General features: G+C 45.3%; 1 protein-coding gene across 7 annotated transcripts in view; it reads right to left on the bottom strand.

The window, feature by feature from the left end:
- Window positions 1-16,630, bottom strand: part of ARHGAP24 (Rho GTPase activating protein 24) — a 193,144-nt gene that overhangs the window by 156,095 nt on the left and 20,419 nt on the right. Inside the window, exon 1 of one of the 7 annotated variants that reach the window (XM_040556725.1) lies at window positions 7,796-7,817. The exons of the other annotated variants lie outside the window; for them this stretch is intronic. The gene's annotated coding sequence lies outside the window, so the exon portion shown is untranslated. Of the gene's footprint in view, window positions 1-7,795; window positions 7,818-16,630 lie in introns of those variants that run through there. 7 annotated transcript variants of the gene reach the window in all.

Below are 16,630 nucleotides of genomic sequence, written 5' to 3'. Positions count from 1 at the left end.
ATTTCAGCTAGACAGCCAACACGTTGATTGATCTGTGCCTCCTTGCTGATAAATATATCAACCCTTTTCTGTAACACTAAAACACAGGAAGCGCAAGAGCAGTCTCCAAGCAGTAAGTCCTCACAGGTAGTGGTAAGATTTCCTTTAGACTAATGCCATATTATATCCTTAGACACTTTCTGTACACAACCGCCATATTATTTCTTTTATCAGTGAACGGATTCTCTTCAGCAGTTAATTTCAGCCACCTGACCTGTTTTTGGTGCACACTATTATATTTAGACACAAGACTACATTTTTCGTTGTTGTTGTTTTCCACCACTCCTTTGCTTTCAGAGTCTGCCTACAACAAACCAGACTGAATCACAAATTCCAGCAGCTGGCTCACTTTCACCAGTTGTTTTTACAGCTGCTTCAACACCAAGATCATAAAAACAAACTGCAGAAATATCAGGGTGCTGGCAGTGCTGCAGGGAACAGCGAGGTGCAAACAGCATGTAAATAACACATGAACACGTGTGGAATTATATCAACACACTGCGAGTCCTCTCGCTCCCATGAGACCAGGCAGTTTTCACTACCACTACGTTTTCAAGCACTGAAGAAGCGTATTCCTCAAACCCATCTTCTGAATGGGAAACACAACTCATGCCTTCTGCCAGAGCTAACGCCACTGACGTGGCCTGCCTCCAGCACAGGGAACGAGCAGAGCTGGACAAATCCTGCGCAGTCCGATCACTCTGGGCTGGCTGTGGGCAAGATCTCCTGCTGTCATACGGACACGGGGAAACACAGAACTTGGCAGCTCCCCCAAGTCCCAGCCCTTTGCCAGGAAATCATCAGAGAAAGTTATTACAGCACGACAAATCCAGTCGCAATGCAACCCCCGGACTGCACCAAGATGTTTGGCACGGAACCCTGATCTTGCTGTGTGATTTTATTCCCCTTCAAGTTTCTCATGGCCCAGCTGGCACACTTCCAGCACGCAAAGCTGCATCAGCTTTCGCCTCCAGCGAGCCTTCTCCATCCCTCACACACCGCAGCAGCTCCCTTGAAGCCCATGCTCAGCCTGGTCCGAACCAGGTCGAGGCATCAAGCTGCCCAAGCACTAGCCCAAACCCGCCCTCCTGCAGTCTGACACAGGCCTGTTCCCCTTCCCCTATTTGTGCCTGCCTGCGTGCCAAATTCATAATGATCTTTGTGACACAAGGGTGCTGTATGAAATGATGTTTCGATACTTCCACCCTTACATGAAGGGATATACCTCATTTTCCAAGCAATGCCTAACTCTCGCTTCCTCTCTGCTGATTTCCCATGAGCTACCTAGAGTCTAAGTGCCCAAGCTGAAGGTTATCAGCTTCTTTCAGGTATGGAGCGCTGCCTCTGAGCAGAGCATTTTCTTTTGATTTTTCTCCATTTAACCTGGTTGAATAACAACTTCGATACCTTTTAGTGTCTGAAAACACCAGCAATGGTTATCTTACTCGTAACACATCTTAAGACACCAAAATCGCAGCAGCACAGGCACACGTGTGTCAGCAACTGCTGCTGTGCTACTGGCACTAACGCTCCTCATCACAGACACATCCGGCCCTTCTGAACTCCCCCTTCCCAGTTTTGTCCTATCAGGGACAGGCTGACAATATTTAGCTTGAAAGAATTTCACTTTCAAGGCCTAAATAATTACTTCTCAGGCAGGAAAAAAAATCGTGAAAGCTGTATCATCGGTCAGATTAGACAAGGCCTGATGCAGAGCCCAGCGAAGCCAATGGAAGACTGCACTACTTTGCAGCGCATTCAGGGAGCTGTTCCCAAACCAAGATCCAATACTTCTGCCAAGACATGGAGCTCTTGGTCCAAGGTAACACTTGAGTGCCTGAGCTGCGTTCAGTGCCAGAACCACCCTACACATCTTCTTACACTGGCTCAACTTCTATTATCAACGTGCAGTTTATTTACAGGAATTCAGGCACAGCTATATATAGCACAAATAAAAGGGCACCGGAGGCTTATTCAAGACTACTTGAAGGTACTCAACTGCTACCGAAGTACAATGGAAACTGTGACTACTAAATTCCCTTCGGAATGACCCTGGAAAAAATCACCTTCAAAAACCTTTTACCTTAATGTATTCAGGATAGCCCTCCGCCCAAGCTGGCGTGTAGGAAACCCAAGCATGCCAGATGCTCAGTTTCCCTGGTAGAAAGCACAGCTGGGTAACCTGATGTCTTCCCGAACATCCCCAGAACCTGTCAATTCCTGTTACATAAAGCAAAGCAACTGCAGCACTTCTGTGACTACAGCATCATGTGGTCACGCTGTATTTTGGGCACTTGTCATAGGCTAAATTTTTGCTGTTTAGAAGCAAACAGCAATCTTCAGATAGATGCTTTTTTGTCCCTACATTACTGTTGTGGCAGCAGGAGGCATAGGAAAGGTGCACAGCTAAGAGCCCCTCTCCATTACAGACTCTTCTGACAGCTCCAAGTGATGCTTTAGTCTCACCACTTCCTAATCCAGCTGCCTACTTCTGAGTCAAGAAGGACCCCACCTGTAGAAGGCTGGGAAACTGGCATGCCCTTGCATACAATCCGCCTGGCTCGCTATTCTCAAGTGTAGGTGGTTGGAATATTGTGATTTAGCAGCCATTACCAAGAGTCATGCCACAAAGAAGGGTTTTTTAAAGTTTCACGAGGAACTTAGAAGGCTAACAGCACCTCTGTTAGGCTTCTGCATGTTACTTGTTATGCACACATCACGTCCTCTGGTTTTTCCTCACATTGCAGCACATGGTGGTGAGACAAGGTTGCTGCTGCCAGTGTGATGGAAGTAAAGGCATGATGAAAGCAGAGCAGTCCCTCATCTTCCTGGTTTCTGCCTGGGCTTCCACTTCAGGTGTCTTGTCCTGTAAAAGTGGCAATGCTACAGAGAAACTGCACACAGCAGAAAGTCAGCTGTAACCATCTGGAGAAGCACACAGAACAAGAGACAAGATGGAGAAGAGCCTCTGGTAGCTGAAGGGTCAAGTGATCCAAGATGGACAAAGAAATGCAGAATGGCTGGCAAGCCTCAAGTGGCAATGCTGAGCAGTGAAAAGGTCAGAGAGAAAGTCAAAGGCTGCATCTGGAACAGCAAAAAGATATTCCGGCTCCCAGATGTCACTCCCAACCAATGGGCTACGCTGCCCAGAGCAGCTGAAACTGGAAAACCCCAAATCCTGTTTACAACTTCATACTTCACATGGAGAAAGTGATCACGAGGACAGCTTAAAAACAACTTGATTCACATATGTCACTGGTAAACACTTGAGCATTTACAGGACTAGCTTACAAAAGAATTGATCAAGAGTTGGGTCCAAACATGATCTCAGCAAATCATTTCTCAAAGTATAAAAATAATTTCTGGCACTACTCCTCGTTCTAAAAGACTGATGACCAAAAGCATCAAGTGAGGATGTCAGCAGCTCTCTGACAGTGACTAGGCTGCATGCTCTTTTAGGAAAACCAACACAATGGCACTGTCCATGTTGTCCTCCTATTCTCAAAGCAGCTCAGGCTTTAGGTGTTCCTTGCAGAATTGACCAAGAGAATTAAGATGTTATAAATTACATTCACTAAGTACGTGGGCAGGTGGGAAAAAAATTTTTAGTTTGTCAACAGCAGCAAAAGCCTTCACCCAAAGCTGCTGCAATTAACTGCTCCCTTCATGCTTTTAACCCACGTGCTCCTTACAAAAAAAAAAAAAAAAAAAAAAAAAAAACAGAGGATGAGTCAACATGGAGCCCCATTCATGCAAGATGGGAATAAGAACCCATGAAGAAAGATGGGGGAGAGGAAAAAATTCTTCTAAAACGAAGGAGCACACAGGTCCTGCAAAAAGGGTTTGTGGTTGCCAGAGCATAGGAGGAACATGTGCTGCCTGCACTGCACTTCAAGTCCATCTCTTGTTCAGAGCAAGCACAGCCCCCGTGAAGTCCCAGTGCTGCAGCAGGCGCTGGCTGGCCACAGCAGAGGCTGGGGCTGTGCTTCTGTGGCTGCAGACCCAGTTGGGCATCGCTCCCTACATACCCAGGTTCAGAGCAGCAGCAATCTTCTCCTGGGGGCCTCAGTGGGAGCCACGCTGGTGGTAAAGAGGCAGGCGTGTGCTGTGCGCAGGTGATGAGTCAGGCAGTTTCTTGGCTTGGTCTCAGGACTACAAATTCAGGCAGGTCAGAACCAAAGGGTCAGGTTTGGCACGCTCGGGGGTGCATCTCCTTCCATTCCTGCTCGTCTCCGAAGCAGAACAAACATTTGTGTCCTCTCTGCAGGCCGACCCCAGCAGGACCTCAATTTCCAATAGACTTCTGAGCAGAAATCAGTCTAGTTCTAGAGCTTTTCAGAAATGTTTTATGTAAAAGGTAATTGCCTCTGTCACTTGAAAACATGAACCATGCGACAAGTTTCCATGCTACAAAACTGGAGACAATATAGCCAACGTTTTTGAAAGCAGATGCGTGTCTTTCCACTGAGAGAGCCAACACAAAATAAGCTCCATTATTTTGTAGTTGCTATTTCCAACTTCTGCCCAGGAAAGCATTAATTTGTACTTACAGAATTCACATTTCAGTTACTTTAAAACCAAGTTATATTAGAAATTAGAAAATTAGAATTGGAGTCTTAAATCCCTCCTACATATTGCAGAAAGCAGTTTTGAGTCTGTCGTACTACCTCAGTTGTTTCAGTAGAAGATAAGTGATGCTGCAATACTGCTAACTAAGCACTACTACTTCACGACCCTTTTCATTAAAGCTCCACGCTAATACTGTCTCCACCTTCCTCAGCCAGCCTCTGACTCCCACACCCTAGACTCTCAAAGTCATTCTCATGTAGGAACTGTCCAAATTCACATGGTCCTTGTCCTTTGTAAGGTCAACCTGTGCAAGGATGGTAGCATCTCCTCTTCCAGCTGGTGCCTAAAGAACTACTGAAGCCAAAGATGCATCTCTGCCATATCACACCCACAATCTTCAGGCTCTGTTCCCATATCCCATAGCCAAAGGCTTTTAGAGAAAGTGCATTCATCTTTTTGCGTTCACACGTGTCTCTGGCGACTACACACACTGCCTATGAAGTGTGCACGATGCCGAGCCTAGCTGCACACTGCCATCCTCCCCACGCTCATTTGCTCATGGAGCAAGGAAGAAGTAGAACAGAAGTCAAGAGCCTTTTCAGCAATGACCTGGTTATCTTCAGCCACCTGAAATCTAGCAAAAACCCACGTAAACACCTTTCTCCAGCATTGTTCAACCAAAAGAGAAAGTAAAGAGAACATTATATCCTCCATCAAGTAAACAATTGAGAGCCAGGAGAGATGCACGCACACCGCTTAGCTACACTTAACCTCTAAGGTAAACATTTCTTGTTCTGTTCCTAGTTTTTCAGGACTAGTTGTGAAAACACTGCCAACGTACCTCCAAGATACACGTTTCCTTTTTGTAACAACCTACATTAACCAGCATTTGGGCTACGCTTTTTGTTCTTCCCTAAATTTGTGAGTGGGCAGACGAGCACGTTCAGATCATGTATGGCCTCAGGAAGGGATTCAGGTTCTTGGGGAGTTGCCGAAAGGCACCGGCTAGCACAGTAATGCATCACGATGCTCAGTGACAGAGTTGCATACAATTATGATTTTAATGCAATGGCATTCTCTGTAAATGAGCTCCTGCTTTGCTCAGCTGGCTAATGCACTTGTTCCCCGCACTTGCAAATTACATCCTTGATCATGACTGAATAAAAGCTCATTGCAATTTCCAGCATGGCACTGGAAGCAGTAAATTACAGGAGGGGGGAAAGCAAGCACACTCACATGGATATTACAGATGGGTACAAGCTAACCGCAGACCCCAGTTCACAACTTGCCAAGAGCATGTGGCCTGAGGACAAGGGTCGCTGCCCAGACGCGCTCCTTTTGCTGTGCCAAGGGCTCCAGCACTGCTGCTGGCTGAGGTCCCTGCGTGCTCCTGGATTTTCAGCTGCCCTCAGCAATGCACATGCAGTCACTGTCTGCCCTTCCCCATCACTTCAGTGGTCACCGTTGAAGAAAAATAGGACTAAATCATGTTCCTTTCATAGAATATATAGTTTTTCCCTCTGTCATCCACAGCAAGTGTCACAATTGTCATTTCAAAAAATATTCATTTTCAGAAGATCATATTTTCACACTTGTAACCTTTACATTATCTATCACCTGTACCAACACAACCCTGCATTTCAAAAGCAACATGTTTTATCAGTGCAGGATTACAACAGAAGTTTAAATCAGTGCCTTGCAAATTCAAACAGCTCCCTTACTCATCTAAACACATAGAGAGAAGATTTATTTTTGTAAAATACAGTGCTTTCTGGAAAGTATGAATTATGTGAGGTGACTGCTAAGTACATGAGAATGCAGTCATCAGCACCACAGGTTATTCCATACACAAGCCCAGTGCAGCAGAGCTGGGAAAAAGCTTCAGCTGTGACTTTTGCTATTTTAAACCCATTCATCACATACAACATTTCCCATGGAATTCTACTTACAGCCAACCTCTAGAAGAGATCACAGAAAAGCCAGTGTAAGGTACTTAGATTAATCCATTCTTTTAAGAACTTCATACTTGACTTCTCTCTGCATGTGCAACCCTAACAGCATGCACTTCTACTCTGCAGCCACTTGACCTTGATAAGCTCATGATTTGAGAGAGAACAGAGAAGGCATGCAGGCAGGCACACTGATTGTGCACACTTGGACACCAAAAAAACAGGTCTGAGGCCATTCCAGGGGGTCCTAAATGCTCCAGACTAGCCATGGTTTTTAAGTACTGGGTGTCTGGAATGCATCTTCCTATACTTCATTACGAAATTGCAGTCACGAAAAATCTTACCTACTACAAGCAACATAGTTTCACCAACATCAGATTGTTAGCTACCACTTCTCTCCTCCAAATATTTCATTATCTTTGCATAGAGCTGTTCTTCCAAGTTAGAAAGCAAAATTTCTCGATAGCAACCCTATAGGAGGTGATTTTACTCAAAAGTTGACTTGTTTAGACCAGCTTGATTCATCACTTACCTAAATTTAAGAACCAAGTTTAATCAGAGCAGGTGCAGGCTTCCCTAAGATTTTTCAGCTTATCTTCTAGAAGAAAGAAGTTAGTACTTGAGAGCTGGCAGAACAGATGCCCTCGTTATTCTGTCTTGTGCCTTGAGTTTTCTTTTCTGCATTAGCTCTTGAAAGGCTTTGTTATTTCTCCGCATTTCTGTTTTCATTATTCCTACAGGTCTTTTACAAGATCTAAAATCACCAGTGCTGCTTCAACACTGTAAGAGTAAACAGCAAGATTCTTTGCCCTTATGTTTCCCTAACAAAACCATCAAAAACCTAGAAAGTTTCCAAAGAATCAGAAATAGCTTTATGCATAAAATGTTCCGATTTGACAGAACGAGAAGCGATCAAGCTGACAGATGTCAGACTTACTTTGTTGATGGCATTCAGCTTTCCTGGCAATGAGCTGGGAAAGGAATCTGGAGGAAACACATACAAAACCACACCAATGCTTCCACGTGCCAACTCACTTCTGAAATTCTACCATTTCTTTTAGAGGAGTTCGCCTCAAGATGTTGAAATTTGCCACGTGCTTCAGCGAAACAAAAAAATGAAATTAATTAATTTGCTGTTTGTGATAAGGCAGTGTAACAGAGCCGTAACATCTACCAGCATCCTCCACCGAGGCCAGCCTACGAGCCCAAACACACAGTATTAAGAGAGCAAACCTCACTGAGCGCCTTTTCATAGGACACGCGAGAAGCCGGCAGGGGTGGCTGGCTGCAGTGGGCTTCAGATCACCATGCCAAACCGTGCAGAGAGCGCAGGGCAGCAGCGGGGCTCCTCCATGCCGCAGAGATGGGGACCATAACCTATCGATAGATAAAAGCAGCTGAACCTTGGAAACCCTCTCCGCTGTACAACAGAGGAACAACTCCAGATCGGTGCTTTCACTCGCAACACACTTGCAGTTACATTTCTTCAGGAAAGAAAACCCGTTTCCAGCATTCCAGCTCAGCTAAATTGGACGCAGATGATGCAGCCCTTTTCCAGACACATGAAGGACAATGCAGCCGGAATCTCAGCTAGGCCCTGAAAGATCCTGTACATAAAGCACTAAGCTTGCTACAACACAAAGGGGGTCAAGGAGGCAACTACTGTGATTTCATTCCATAGTGTGATTTAGGATGATATTATGAGGCAGAAACGTTAAAGGAAAGTAATAAAAGCCTTTCATGTACCCTCAAACAAAGTCAGATGTTCGTGTGTCATGTATCTGGACAACTTCTGCTTTCAATGGAAGCCTGATCCCCACTTCAAAGGGAGGAAATTAGACGAAAGGGGAAAGAATGTACACCTCTAAGCACCGGCGGCCCCAGGAAGCCCAAGACCAAAGGACCAAATCCATCCGTTTCCCAGCACCCCCAAGACAGACCAAATCCTACGAGCTTATTTAGCCGAGAGAAACTGAAAGTACGAGAACTCGCAGCCCTCGCTCTCTGCCACCAGTGTATAAACCCTGCTCATTGCATTATTGGAGTAGTCACAGCACAGAAACACGACCTCTGGCCATACACTGCTCATGTAACTGCTGGTTACTGCTGTGAAAATAACCCGTACCCTCCCCCAGGTGTGGGCGGCTTTGTTCTCTAATTGCTGTTGGGGACCACAAACACAGACTGAAACAGGGTATGTACTCAGCTTCCTGAAGGCTTCGTTTGTCCTTGAACATTAAGGTACCATTGACTGAGGCCAAAACACTAAAAGCACACACTTAAAACTCAGCTTCCCAGGTTTATCCATTCTGAAAATACTTGCACACATTAGGAGTTTTTTTAACGTGGAAGAATTCTCCTTCAAAGCTCCATCCTTCGGTACAGTTGGATAGGAACTAGACTGATCAGTAAGCTCTGCATTAAATTGCTCTGACATGGGAACTTCTGAGGTAGGATGCAAATTTTTCAGGTCATCTCTTTCCCTAATATTTGCTGATTACTACAACATTTTCTCTCTCTAATTACTGGTCTTCTAATGTCCATTGCTAATTAAACATATTTACACTTCAGTAGGACTACTCACCAAAATATGACAAGACTAGGACAAATGAATTACCAATCAAGCCATACAGAGCTCTTTTCACATGGATGATAATTCTGGATAGGTACTTAAAGAAGCTGATCGTTTCCAAAACTCCCCAATTCTCGTTCTGCTGGAAACCTACCTGCACGTTGGGAACATTTCCTCCTTTCCATGCCAATTTGATTGCAAGACAGCAAGGTGCTGAATGAAGTCAGCTGGATCCTCCACCAGAACTGGGAGGAAGGAGAAGGCTGCTCTCAAACGACTTCTCACACAAAGGGCTTCCAGAGAACGCTCCGCAGCAGCATGAGTTTTACTACAGGTGAAATTATCGCAGATGGGCAACAAGTTATTGCTTTTCATCTGCCTTCCTGGGATAAGCTGTTTTTAAACATACACAGGAACTTTGCAGCATTGGTTGGCCTGGGTAAAGCAGGCACAAACTGCAAGTTACAAGTGCATTAAAAGGCAATACTCAGCCCTGCATTCTTTTCAAGGGATAAAAGGAGTAACAAAAAGATCTGATCAGGGATGATAATGTCAGATATACCAGAAACTGTCCCTCAAAATCCTGTATCTATGAAGTAACAGCCTCATGTTGTGCAGATCTGGATGCATTCAGCAAATAACATCATTGCTTAATTGGTGCGGTACAATACTCTTGTTTGTGCAGGAAACACAGCTCAAAGCCTCTGACTTTTTTTTTTTTCTTTCAGACATATTCAAGAAATTCATTTTCATAAGGAATTTTGTATGAATCCCTCGAGGTCAATCATTTCATTTTCTGAGGTTTGCCCCTCTACCAGACTCATAGCTCAGATGACAAAATACAAATGGGTGTTGGTAGCTAACCTAGCTCTCAACAGCACAAACTGCTTTCTTTGTTGACAAGACAGGGAAATATTGGGATTCATTCCTGGAGAGATCTTGAAAAACTCAAGACATGCCACCCCTTTGCTCTTGAACTTCCCCCACACACACCCCTGGACTATCAAGGTTCTGATGGATCTTGCTCATCTTTCATCTATGTGGGGCAGATGAGATTCTTCTCAGGGCTTGGGCATCCTAAATCCTGTACAAAGCATTTTTTACAGTTATTAACTAATGGCTGGCTGTAGAACACAGTTGGCTTTAAAGATAAAACCAGAGTACATAGAGCTAAACCACCAAGAAAACTCCTGCTTTTACTTCATCTTCGTCAGTACCATCAGGTCACTGTAGATAGCACCAAAGTTATCCCTACGGCTGACACCACCTGACAATTCCTTTGGGGCAAATGGGACAAGATCAAATAAGCAGTGTGGTTTTTTTGTTTGGTAGCATGTTTTGCTGCATCTCTGCTGTTTCACACTAAGCAAAGCACTGAAAAATTTCACTAGGAACAACCCCAATTGTTCTTTGCAAATTCTTGGCCAAGCTATAAAGTTTCTCATTTTGAAGCAATTAGTACCAGTAAGAGAGGCCTGGGTTCATTTTCCCCATCTGAAAAACCGCAGGTGGATGAGTAGCATGCGTGTTAAAACCCCATCAAAGTAAAGGGTTTTAACACACACACACACACACAGTGAAGTGGCTCAGTTTTCCCAAGGAGGGCAGTAATTGAGCTAAGAACAGACTTGTCTGGCAATCCCAGAAAGACTTATCCACTACCCCATGAGGACATTTCAACCTGCCATCCTGTCAGCAGACTGACAGGATCTAGCACTGCACACATCTTTGCAGATGCTGGTGCAAGGCTACGCCGACATCAGAGTACTTGCCCAACGGACCCATCACCAAGGAATGACGCACAGAAGGAGGAGAAGAGAATACACAAACAAGAACAGCCAGACCCTCTCCGTTTTAATTGGTTTTCTAACCCTGAAATACTTAGGGACTGTTTTGTAGCAGTCTGAAAAAGGCATTGAAGAGAAGCACTTCACCTTCCCCAGGGTATTTGCTCCGGACCGCTAATTCTGCAAGATGCAACCACAGTACAAGTACAGAGAAGAAACTGTGAAGCAAAACAGGAGCAGTCATTTTAGAGCCTTATTACTGCCTTTTCTAACCTGAAGCCATCACAGAGTGAGGATGAGAACCTCTCTGAAAAGATCGACTTTTGTCAGGGGACAAGTGAGCCTGACACTCAACCTATTGCTGATACTGAGTCTGCCACTAGTGCACCACCACACAATAATTACAGGAGAGGACTCCAAGACTGAGGACAGCCTCACAACCAGCTCTTTCTGCTGAGAAGATAAGTGAATACTGGTAGAAAAAAAAAGATAGCAGCTCCTCCACAGTATTACAGAGGCAAGATTTACGCAGGATTTTAAATGAACAACAATATAAACAAAGCAGCAGACATTTATCACGGTGAACACTTGAAGTTGCTACCTGGTAATAAATCCTTGTATGTGATTTACTGCCAGATTCATGTACAAGTTCAACTATACAGAACAGTTCCTGAGAAGATGAATAGCATCATTTTAAGGTTGTTAAAGCACAATTATGATCACATTCCTACCAAACCCTACCGAACCTTGTTCCAAACCCCACAGCTTTCTATCTTATCATCTCAAATTTGATTTCAAGTCCTGCTTTTCATTAAAACTGATGATTTGAGAAACATCCTAACACCTGAAAATTCAATACACAGTGTTATTACTTATATTAGATGCTAGCTTACAATACGTGCTGAAAATCAAGCCTTGCTGCGCTTCAATTAAAAAAATCTATAAATCACAAGAAGTGACAAGCTGCCAGTAACAGTTACAATTACACGAATGGTTGTTTTCTGGTACCAAATTCTTTGGGGAAGTGGTTGACCAGCCCTGACCCAGCTAACATCCAGCGGGAAAGTTGAACAACTCCTAAAAATGGGAAACCAGCAGCACTGGAAGGTGGCAAACAGTTTTGCACAGTGCCTCCTCCCTGCACACCCAGCACTGCCCTTCATCCAGGGACATGTGGGCGGCAATCTGATCGTGTCCGTGTCATGCTTCACACGGAGGACTAAGCCACAGTTTATCTTTATTACTGAATTATAAACCACACACAGCAAAAGGAAGACAGAAGACAACTGAGAAGATGTCACTGCGGCGGGCAGACAAAAGGAGGTCTAGACACATGCACACATTATGAAAGTAAAATATTTTCAATATGACTTCCAGTTCTTCTCTCTGGAAAACAACCAGGGTATGTACTAAAATCTAATCTCAGGTTATTTGAATTACAGTTTAGAAATAGAAAATACCCACAAGAATGGGCAAGTTTCTGCTGGTGAAAGCAAAAAGCCCGTGATAAACAGCATAGCACCTGATGGAATGGAAAATACAGAAAGAGCTTTAAGAGGAACAGCTTTCAAGACGTTGTTGCCGAACACAGCTGCTTTAGCACCCTGATGGCAGCTCTGCATAGTTTCCCTCACACGGGGCAGGAAGGGCACCAGCAGCTCTCCGAGTGGTGCGAGCCCTCCCGAGGTTGCTGAGGAGCCCAGGGTACCGGGCACAGACCTCGCGTCTGCAGCCTGGGGAGCATCCAGCTCCTCATCATTCACCTTGCGGCCCTCATTTTCACAGGGCTTTGCCTTCCAAGCAGCCCTGCAATAAACGTTTTCCTAACAAGCATTTCAAGCTTCAATCTGCAAAGCAGAACCTTAGCAAGCTGTCTTGGCACCCCTGAAGAGAAGGCTTTAACAGTGGTCATTTGGAAGCGGTGAAACATTTTATAAAACTGCAGACTTTGCCCAAGCTATTCCGGAGTTTTCCTTCCGATCCTAAAACAGCAGTTGCTCCTGGGTAGAAGAGTAACTTTAGGAAAAGACCATGCGATGCTCAGAAGAACTGCAAGAATCACACAGAACAAAGGACATGGCTACTCCAGCCTATTTCTTGTGAGATTCACTATTAAAAAATGCAATTTATCTTTGCTGATGAAAAAAAGCCTGAAAGTAGTATAGAGTAAGCATTGGTCTCTTTCTTCATTACCGATTCCTAACTCTGGTAATATGTAACAAATGATTTGCAAGCTTGCTCTCCCATTCAATATGGAAAACAATACATCATACCAATGTATTATCAGCTTCTTTTCTGAGTTTGACTTTTCTCCCCCAGAGAAAGAGACAACTTGGAAGGCATTCAGGGCAGAGGAATGAAGACGAGCATTTGGCTGGACTGACGCCGCGACAGCCAAGAAAAGAACACGAAGCATTCCGAAAACGTTTCAAGGGTGCAAACTGCCAGGGCAACGATGACTGGAAGGGAAGGATGACTAACATCAGCTCACTGAGGCAGGTAAGGTTCATGGAATCAGCCAGCCGTGCCCACCGGCAACCCTCCAGAGCAGCAGAGTCACCCTCCCCCAGCACGTGTGAGCAGGCGGGCAGGCCCCTGGGGAGGCAAGAGACGCGCAAAGCAGCCCCCCACATCCCAGCAAGAGCCCAGCAAGTGTAAGCCCCCCAGTAGGGTGAGGTCAGCACGATTTCTCAAACCACAGATTTAAATGCCATCCTGACTGCATGGAAGCACAAAGGTTCAGGATGAAGCATCTCAGTATCCCTCCCTGCTAATTATTCTCTTTGGCGTGTAAGAAAACACCCCAAAGTCAAAACTGCTTTTACAGCAGTTTGCACAAAGACAGTGCCTAATCCGAACAGGTCAAAACCAAGAATTTCAGCATAGGAAGACGTGAAAACGTGTGATGGACCAAACAGCAGTATACAGCTTTTTATTTTTTTTTATCGCCTTTGAACCACTGAAGTAATTTTTCTTCCTACATTCCCTGAAGGACATGGAATTTAGTCCTTATTTGCATGACAGTGTGCAGAAGTCTTCCTCTTTCAGCCTGCAGATTGACACAAACTGGAACAATCCTTCCAAGGGTCTAAAAGCACGCTCCGTGTTTCTCAGCTCGCTGTTAGCTCAACATCGACGTTCCCTTTCCATGCTAACACGCTGTATTTTTCTCAGCAATTCTTCTCTGTCTCTTTCACAGGGTTCCAGGACAGGCTAACGCAATATAAATGGAAGCCTTTGTTTGGGGAAAAATCACCAGTTCACCCCAAACCTGTCGGTGAAGCTCTCACAGAGTTGTCCCCCTCCTGCCAAGCAATGTTATTCCTTCTGGTCCGCTGTTGTTAGAACCAGCTCGCAGGTAGCCTCCCAACACACAGATGCTTGGACGCTTCCTGGCCCCCTGTTGTCTCCAGAGAACTTGCTCTCATTATCATCATTAAAAACTTACCAGCCCTGCACACCCACAAGGGGACCAGCCAAAATCTGGTTCTCCAGAAAAATAATAAAAAATAGCTCTTATAATGGCATCGCAAGAGTACATTGTACTTTGATAGCAATAAAACGTGTCTGAAGAACAGCTTCTCTATTTTAGCTGCAGAAAATGACAGCAGTATTAGCATAACTATGCGGGGGAAAAAAAAAAAAAAAAGCACAAGTTATCCTGACGACCTGAGCTGTGAATTAATTACTACAGAGTAATGACTGAATCATTCACGGCATACTTTGAAACTTACTGATGCTTAAGGCTATTTGCGTGCCTTTTAAAACATCGAAGTGTACCGAAGGGAGAATGGGGAATTACGGATGGCCAGCTGAGACGAGGGATTCACTTTAAGCACCGAAACCTGGCAGTTTGAGTTCAGCAGCTCGCTGCTGCATTGGAGACAATTCACAAGCCCCCACAACACACCAGAGCATCTGGAGTTCATTTCCCTTTGTGTTGTGCTGCCCCCAATGCCCGAATTAACGCAGCGTTTTCATCCAGTGCCACCCTGGGCTATCCAACAGCGTTTTCTTGAATTCTGCAAGAAAGATAAAATCCAGAGCTCCACTTGGTTGCGCTGGATGTCTGTGATCAATAAGGCGATGCAGGGTCTGTTTCCTGACTGATAGAGACCATTTATTTTCATGCAAGCATTCACTGGCAGGCTGCTGGCGTCCACCACTTCCTTCCCGCAGAGGCCTTGTGGAGCCCAGCAGCTGCACATCGTGGCAGCGCGGATGTGTGCCACTATTACCAGCAAGCAAACACGCCAAAGAAGTGCCAGCTTGGGTAAACCAAAGGGGTTGGAAGGCCTGGAGAGCCAGGGCAATTATTCGTTTTTGTAACGTGGATTTCCCCCCCCGGCTCTCCCCCAGCCTGCAAATGGCTTCCATATACATTTCTTGTTTCTACACACAGAGAGGATGACGTATGTTTAAAGTAATTCACGAGCACTTCCCAGGGAGGTATGGCTTCTGTACAGGCTGGCAATGCCTGACTGCTCTTGCAGCACCCTTTGCACTTCTGCAGCCCATCCCCAGTGGACAAGACTGCGGGTCCCTGCTCCATGCATCACGGCCATCTTCACTCATCTCCTCGCAAATCCAGGCAGTCGCAAAAGACACGTGGGCAGCAAAGCATCAGAGCTCTCAAATAAGCTCTTCCAGATAGTCAGTGATGAAGTACCTAAAGCCAAATACACAGCAGTAAGGCATCACGATTCCATCTCCACAGGTTTCATGTCGTAGCCCCAGGAACAATGCCAAGTTAACTGAAGAAGCTGTAATGAACTCACAGCACACACAAAACCAAGATGCCATCAGCAGGAGCTGGCCGTGCCGGGCCCAGGGCGCTGTTTTCAGGATCCCCAGGACAAAGCAGCCCTGATTTCTGCACACAGAGACGGGCACATCGCAGCACATCCCCGCCTTCTTGGCTGAGTATCACCCGCTCGTCAGGCAAACTCAGTCCTGTCCTGTGGGAGCATCAGCCTTAAGGATGAGACTTTTTCCTGATTTCCCGTTGCAATTTCAGAGGCTTTAAGATGACTGTGCTGGCTCCAGCAGACCTACCACATGAAATGGGTTCACCTTCCGCACCTCCGATCCCTGCTCCACAAGCTTCGCAGTTCAAACAGCCATCCTCACGATGCAGCAGCATGCCAAATCCCTTAACAAAAGATGCTGCTTAACAGTAAATTGGTATTGCTTCTACATTTCAAGGCAATTTAAACCCAAGAAGCTGCTAGTTTTAGGATGCTGCACGACATAGCATACTAGCACTAAACAGGTGCTAAACAGCAGCAAAACCCCTGTTGTTTCCACAAAGTTCAGCTCACTCCAGCCACCTGCAGTTTCAGCCCATGTGCTTTCGTCCCAGGACAGCTGACGGCCACCTTCTCTCTGGGCAGCACCCTCCTGATGAAGACCTGGCCGAAAGCAGTACATTTTCTACAAGCTTTCAGCAAAACCAGTCTCTTTTCTCAAGAGATCTTTCAGCACCACCAAAAATATCACAAGTTGCCACTCAAAGGCACTCTCTAAAGAGCTCTGTAAAAGTTTAATAGGCTGGTTAAAGAGGGGAGAAATTGCAGGACCATGTCACGATTTCCATAGCACTTTACTTTTTCCTACCTTAATCATCTCAAAAAATTGTGCACATGATGGACTAGCCAAGAAACACAACAGCTTCTTTTTGTTCCGCTTTCCACGAGCCCCAGAACAAACTGTTT

This window comes from Cygnus olor, chromosome 4 (assembly GCF_009769625.2).
Source record: "Cygnus olor isolate bCygOlo1 chromosome 4, bCygOlo1.pri.v2, whole genome shotgun sequence".
Lineage (NCBI taxonomy): Eukaryota > Metazoa > Chordata > Aves > Anseriformes > Anatidae > Cygnus > Cygnus olor.
The sequence above is the reverse complement of the archived record's forward strand: the minus strand, read 5'-3'. Positions and strand labels throughout refer to the sequence as shown.